Source organism: Herpailurus yagouaroundi, unplaced genomic scaffold, assembly GCF_014898765.1.
Source record: "Herpailurus yagouaroundi ecotype Mexico unplaced genomic scaffold, PumYag 142, whole genome shotgun sequence".
Taxonomy (NCBI): Eukaryota; Metazoa; Chordata; class Mammalia; order Carnivora; family Felidae; genus Herpailurus; species Herpailurus yagouaroundi.
This window is the reverse complement of record NW_024412397.1, coordinates 19,998,315-20,006,259: the sequence shown is the minus strand read 5'-3', so window position 1 is coordinate 20,006,259 and position 7,945 is coordinate 19,998,315.

Sequence of the window (7,945 nt, the reverse complement as noted above, 5' to 3'; positions counted from 1 at the left end):
AGCAGCTGCCTCGCCCGGCCTTGTCGCGGATCGCGCTGCGGCGCGACACCGGGGACCCAAAAGGCGCCGTCTCCTCGCGGGCCCCGCGGCTCCCGTGCGGTCCAGCCGCCTCCCACCTAGGAGAAATCCACATCCGATGGGGGTGTTTTATCAATCCCAGCGTTTTCCCAGGTGTTTTTTGTTTTGTTTTGTTTTAACCTCAATTGTTAATTATACTCCATTCCCTTATGACTCGTCTCTTTCCTCTTTAGGGTTGCAGGTGGTTCAAACTTTTGGCTTCTGGTATTATTAAACAACGTTATTCACTTTTTAAAGGAGGGCTAGGTGGGGGTGGGGAACGGGATGCCGAGTGGGGTTTTAATTTATAGACAAAAATCGTTTCACTGCGTGGCCCAGGCTCTTAATTTCCCCCCTCTGAACCTCAGCTACTTCATCTGCAAAATAAAATGTTGAACAGTTATATCTCACCTGCCTTAGAGTGTAGGTCAGATGACCTCAGGAAGTATCTTCCAGGGCTAGAGTTTGTATGATTTTGTGAGGGGTAGATTTGAAATTTAAGACGAAACATTTCACACTTCACCATTTCTTTGAAGCAGTGAGTGGAGAGCATTTATCTGTGAACCAAGAGTCAGAAGCAGGAGGTTTTTTTCTCTGTCTCCCACTAGTTGGGGCAGGCTTGGGGTCTCCACACTCTGAATGTCAGTGTCACAAACACATAAGGAGGAAATCAGATATGTGGATTATCTGGTCCTTTAGAATTCTTTGTGCCATTGATTGTCTCCACTAATATTGATAACACAAAGTGAATTATAGAGTTTGAGTTTTTCCTTTTTGCCTCATGGTTTCCATCCTGGAGAGAAAAACAAAAGCAAAAACACAACTAGTTCTCTTCTTTAAAATACAAAAAAAAAAAAAAAAATCAATCCCATTGATCAACGTGGAATACCAAAGACCCAAATCCCTTCCATTACCCTCCACTGTGATTAAAATTGAAGTGTTCTGAAAAATGCCATTTCAAATTGAAAGGAAGCAGAAGCTCTTTCTCGTTTCTGTGCCTGTCTCTCTCTCTCTCTCTCTCTCTCTCTCTCTCTCTCTCTCTCTTTTTTTTTTTTTTTAAAGGAGGCACAGGGGCGTCTTAGGGACATGTCTTTTATGTCTTTTTCATGCAAGCATTTTAAGAGGCCACAAATTAAAGGTAGCTGAGTTGGCTGAATGCTGGCTTTAGGCGTGCCCAATATGAGCAGTGTAGTGCAGTCTTCGAAAATAATCCATAGTATTTTTGCAGAAGGAGTTACTTGTGTTTGCATTAGTGAATCATTTTCATATATGTTGTTGTTTTGACCCATCCTTTCCCTGGGATGCAAGAGCCAACCTTCAGTGAAAGGGGGAGAGGAAGAAGGAAGATGTGTGAGCTCCCCCTGGTGCTCTCCTGCATTCAGACTGACTGAAAGGAATTGCGAGGAAACATGTCTATGCAAGCATAAGGAAAAACAAGTTATCTGGATTATTTCCTTCTGAAAGGCCCATTTCTATGCTGACGAGGAGAATGCTTCAGAGCAAGGACTCCCAGCTTTGGGCTTGGGTTCTGTATGTCACCTTGTCAGTGTAGACCTAGCTTTATTAGCTAATGTCATTTCTGTCAAGGGTTGGAGGAGGAATCCTTGCCTTGTCAGAGAACATGTTTACAAAGCGAAATTTGAAGTGGGGATTTGGCAGCTACCCTGTGGATGGGATTACTCTTGGAATCAAATTGGATTACTTTTTGTCCAGAATTGTTCTCTTTGTTAGTTTACAGTTATTCATTTGACTGAATAATTTTCACACACTTCTCTGTGTGTATGTAGACATTACAGAGGTGTCATGGGGCTTTCGTATGAGCCAAGTCAACCAGTGGAGCCTTTAAATCTGGACCATATCTTCTAGCCCAATAATAGCCTATGTTCTTAATGGCCTCTTTAACACTCAGGGTCAGAGATTTCTGTGGTCATCTGTAAAGACTGTGGGGGAAATTCCATGCAGTTACTGGATAAATTTGTTACAGTGGACTTCAACAATTTATTAACCTGTGTTTAGTGAGTCCTGCCCTTGGTCCACACTGTAGGAAGTATAAAAGATGTATGAAACATAATCCCTGCTGAGACCTGGTCAAATCAGCCAGGGGCCAACCTTCAGTGTTCATTAACATAGACGGGTCAATATTATCATGATTCTTTCACCTCATAAGTAAATGCAGAGTTTTTATTTCACCTTGTTTCATATGTGGGATTTGGGTTCAGTGGGGAATCTCTTGGAAATCCAAAATTGGATGGGATGATCCCAGCTCTTCTGATGGTTCCTGATGTACTCCTTCACCCTGAACTTGATCACGAGACAGTGAAGCCCATTCAGAAAACCGCAGCAAGTTTTAATTAATGTAGCTCATAATCTCAGGTTCATTCTGCTCTCCAGTTTTTATTTCTCACAACACATCATGCTAGTTCTCCCTTTACCTCTTTGCTAATGTCATTCTGCTCCCTTTGACACAGCCATCCAGCATCTACAATTCTTTCTGTCTAGGGTAAGCCTTGCCTCTTTCCTGACAATTCTCACCTTTTCAAATTGCTCCCTTTTCCAACCTTTTTAGACTTTTTGTTCACACCCCAAAATGCACTCCTCTTGCAGAGAGCCCCACACTCTGAGTTATAAAACCCATGTCTATGTGTTACCTTTCGTTCTGAATTTGAAGGTCTATAGAGAAAAGGTAATGTGTTTCGTTTCTTCTGTATCTTTACATTACCAAAGTGTGCTGAGATTTTTAAATCGTTCTCTGTTAAGTGAGTAAATTGAAATAATAATCCTGAGGGATTTTTTTAATCTCAAAAAAATTTTAAGTCCCATGTCTCTTGAAGGAACAATTGTCAAATTAAGGAGCCGTTTCCAGGATTTTAATTTACATGTCAGTTGTGCTTTGCCTCCACCCCAAAAGGATTTAAGATGGGCTTAAAATATTATAAAAAGTAGACAAGATTATTAATTTTGTTCCTGCAAGCTCTAAAACCATATAGTTTTAGATACCAATTCAAACAATGGAGAGGTTATTTTTTGTTGTTGTTGTTGTTGTTGTTAAAGATCACAGGCATGCTTTACAATATCTCTCATTATCAGGTTAAGGAAAAAAAATCACAGATAAAAATTTCAGAAATATTTTTGCGTCTTCTTTGCATATCACACACACACATACATACACACTCACACTAGAACTGTACTGGCAGTGAACATGGGTTGTTTAAAGTATAGCTATTCAACTGTCATATAAAGTGAAATCTATATTTTCTCTCCTTATATGACTATATATTTAACATCTCTATGCATATGTGTGTGCATACATATGTATATGTTATATACACACACTCCACATTATTATTTCAAAGGGGATTTTGCTCCTTCTGGCTACCAGCAATAACTAGTCAATATTTACACTCTTGAATATCGATGATACCGTGCATACACAGGAAAGCTGTGGAAAACATCTCCATTTTCAAACAGAGCTTTAATTATTTGTAAAGACTTCAATTGTTCACTATCTAATGTCATGGATTGGTCCTCACAGTATGAAGTGCAACTGTCCAGAACCCCCACAGTATTATAAATAGGCTTCTAAAGCCTGCTTGATTGATGTTTGGCATAAAACGCTATTCCTCTGAGCACATATATTCCTTCTGTTCACCATTTTCATAGAAAAATACCAGGGCTGATTTTTTATTCAAATCTCCAATTTATGCAGGGTTTAAACTACTAAATACTTAAAGCCTTTTTCAGATCTTTTTTTTTTTTTCCTTTTCTGTTAGGTAGGTAACTAAATCTTTTACTTCAACACAAATAAGAATTGGAGATTTAGCAGATTCCTGTGGGGGAGAGAAAGAGTTTATTAATTATACTGAGAATCAAATAATATGCTTCTTTGACACTAATGTTCCATCTTTCTCCACCCCAAGTATCCTATGGGACAACTTTAAAGCCTTTATCAGGGTCTAGATTACTGCATTTATGGTTCCTTAGAAGAAGGAATTTAATGAATGGCATTCTGAGTTGAAGGGAGAATTTGAGATGTTTTAAGATTTAAGCTGTAATACCGAAGCGATTTTTTTTCAAAGTATGTCCCAGGGATTGTAATATAAAACATCAAAAAAAAAAAATAAGCACAATAATGTACATTTTCATGAGTTTTAATAAATTGTTAATACTGATGAAATGTAAATTTTTCCTTCATGGACCCTTATCTGCATTTGACAGAGTCCTACAGAAACTTTAAGTACCCATTTAAAGCAATTTACAAGATATTGTAGAGATTCCCAGCAATAAAGAATGATTAGTGATCTTCTTAAAAATTTTTATATTGACAATATTAAACCAAGTGCCTTATCCGGCTTGAACTGGTTCTGGCTAGTGTTTGTATTGGTGCTTTTATCAAGAGTGCACATTTACTTTATAGACTATATATTAGAAGAAAATTCTACTTGAATTCCATTCTGGAACTACCCTCACTTGATGGATAACAGAGTAGTTAATATTTACTGGGTATTTACTACACATCGGACACTGTGCTAGGCACATTCCATGTGTTACCGCACTGGGTTTTTACAGTTACTCTAATGGAGGAACATACCTAGCTAACCACTCTTTCAAGGATGAGAAATTTGAAGCAGAGAGAGTGAGAGTGATTTACCCACTATATTAGCCAGTTTAGCCTGCTGGAACAACATACCCTAGACTGGGTAGATTATAAACAACATATATTTTATTTCTCTCAGTTTCTGGAGGTTGGAACTCGAGGATCAAGATGGAGTGGGCAAGGGAAAGAACTTGGCTGTTTTTATAAGGCACTGATTCCACTCATGAAGACCCCACCCTCATGACTTAATCACCTTCCAAAGGCCCCACCTCCTAATACCATCATAATGGGGTTCAATTTCAACATATGAATTTTGAGGGGACATAAGAATTCAGACTGTAGCACCTGCTTAGTAAAAACGGTGAATGTGAAGACTGGAATATAGCAGTCCAGCTCCACTGTCAACTATCTGTAAAGGGCCAGACAGGAAATATTTTAGGTTTTGCAGGCCATGCAATCTCTGTCACAACTGCTCAATTCTGCTTTGTTAGTGTGAGAGCCATTATAGATAATATGTAAATGAACTGTGTGGCTGTGTTCCAATAAAGCTTTATTTAACAAAAAACAGGTGATGGGTTGGATTTGCTTTGTGGGCTATAATTTGCTGACCCCTGCACTATCCTATTTGGCCTGCTTCTTCAGTGCAAAGAAAATCCACTAAATGCACATGATTTTGGAACAGGCAGGTCTCCATGCCACGTCAATCTTCTGAGTAGGCAAAAAGCTGTGTGAACTGAGGAGCTCAGAAACTACCTCACACCTGGGCACTTGATGTAAACATCATCATTGGAGACTTTGGAAAGCTCTACTTAGAATACACTGTACTTATAGGGGTGGGCTCTTGAATTAACTCGCGAGTCCCCATCATTATTGCCTTGTGAATTACAATTACCATAGTGACGTTGAAGTCCATGCCTGCCTAGATTTCTGGTGTCCCGAAGGCCACTTAACCTGACCTAAATTTTCCAGGGATTGTTGGAGCCCCAGGTTTCTCTTACTGCAGGCTCTGCTTTGTGTCATTGGATTTTTAATCTGTTCCACTGGATCTGTGTGGCTGGACTGGTGACTCATTGGTTTTGTAATGTACTTAGGCCTGAAGATGTGTCTAACACTTCTAAGTCTTTAAATCAAATAGCCCAAGAACTAGTTCCCACTCATCTATTGGCCAACTTCTCTGCTGCCAGCTATCTCTCTAGAATTCTATTTTTACCCGTTCCTAGACTCTCTATTACTACAGTTCATCCATGATAACGTGTTAGAAAGTACTCTCTCCCCCTGCCAATGCCAGATCCATTGTCCTCCCCATCAGATGCTGTATTCTGTGGGACCAATTGAAATTCTTAGTTACTGAAACTTATCAGTGGCTGCCTGCCTACCCCAGTGGACAGATGAAGGTCTGGTTTTGGATCCCCTCAGTTTGCTCTAATGGCAAGTTATCAGCTCATGCTTGTCCATGGGGCAGGGAGAGCAAGACTGGGCAAGGCACGGAAAACAAACTCCCCTAGTCTACGACTTTGCCTAAAGTAAAATGTTACTTTTCTTTCATTCTCAAAAGCTAAGTATTATGATTATAGAGTGTATTTATTATAAGAAAATTGCACAAGGATTTGACCTTCCCTTTTTCCGAAATAGCAAGATAAAGAGAACACAATCTTGGCCTGATTGGTAAAATTACAGATGCAACTGAGTGAAAGAGAAACCAAAATTATGGTTGATATTTGAGAAGAACCAAGATTAAACTTCAAATATCATATGGTTAACAATGTTCTTTCTTCCTAACTCAAACATATTTTATAAAACTCAATTTTTATCCTAAATCTCTGTGATGATTTTTATATTAAAGAACTGAGTGGAATTTTTAACCAGGAGGAAAATTCTCTGGTGTTGGATTTAATCCTTGAAATCAATCAACAAGTCTTTTAAGGTTCTTTAAATCATCACGACATGAAAGGGCTCTTGGGGTTCAAAGCCAAAGAAGTAATCCCTTGTCTTGTGTGTGACTGAAAAGAATGATTGTAAGTAGTGATCCCTGCTCTTATGTAGATTATAGTGTCATTGCAGAGATAAAATTAAGGCATAAGACAATTAGAACAACCAAACAGGATAGCACTCAGTCTATGAGTTCAGAGTAGGAAAGGACGATGGATCAATGGAATCAGTGCTTTGTAGAGAAGGTTGAGTTTGAGGTAGTTGATATCTGAGAACTACTTATCATTTTATACAAGAGAGCAACTTGAGTGTGGGTTCTTTGAGGTCAGAGGTGTCTTAATCTCTTCAGTAGCTCAAATACAGGGTACACATCATGCACAGTAGATGCCTAAGAAAAATTTATTTAGTACAAAAATGGAATTTCAGTGATATGGCTTATTTATTGGAGAGATTGGAATCAGGAAAAAGAGATGGTGATCTGTTTGATGAGCTGCAGTATGCTTGATTGCTTTTGCCTGCCAAGGCCTATAATAGCTACCAGTATTGGGTCACCTCTCAAGACATATTCACTAGATGCAACAAATTGGTCTTGGACATCGATCAGCAAGTTTTTCAAGTGTTTTTGATATTCCAAATAATATAAACTTCAAATTTAATGCAGAGAACTAGATCCCTTTCTTGAATGAAACCATGGGATAATTGTGACTGATTGTATTTTCATGGGAAGTAGCATGGTAGGAAATCTCATGGGCACAGGAGTCTGATCGCAGTAAATAACTTGCCCACACAAGTTCTTTGTGTGTTATTTGCTGGGGAACCTTTGCTAATGTCATATTCCTGTGCCTCAGTTCTGTAACTTGAAAAATACAGATAATGATGTCTATCCAGTTGGATGTTGGTGAGGATAAGCATGTATAAAACGCAGACTCTGGTGCAGGATAAACCATTCACAGAGAGGCTTTTTTCACTTTCCTTTCTCTGCCGACAGAATTGAATGAGAGCCTGGGCTTGGGTGAAGCCAGGGCATCCTGAAGGTCCTGGGCTACAAGACTGGGGTGGCACTGGGTGATGAGCACCAGCCCCATGGATGCCATCAGTGTGCAGGTTGGGATGTTAGTCCTGAACATGAAAGAATTATGCTGGTGAGTGCAGATAGAAAAGCTCTGAGAACCAAGTTAGCCTTGGGAAAATCCATTGTTATGAACCAAGAGGCAAAAGGAAAAAAGGCAATGGTTAAAAAAAAAAAAAAACGTACACACACACACACACACACACACACACACACACACACACACGCAATGAAAGGCAAACAAGCAAAAGAGACAATATTGTTGGTGAATAAGAACACTATGTAAGTGCTTTAGA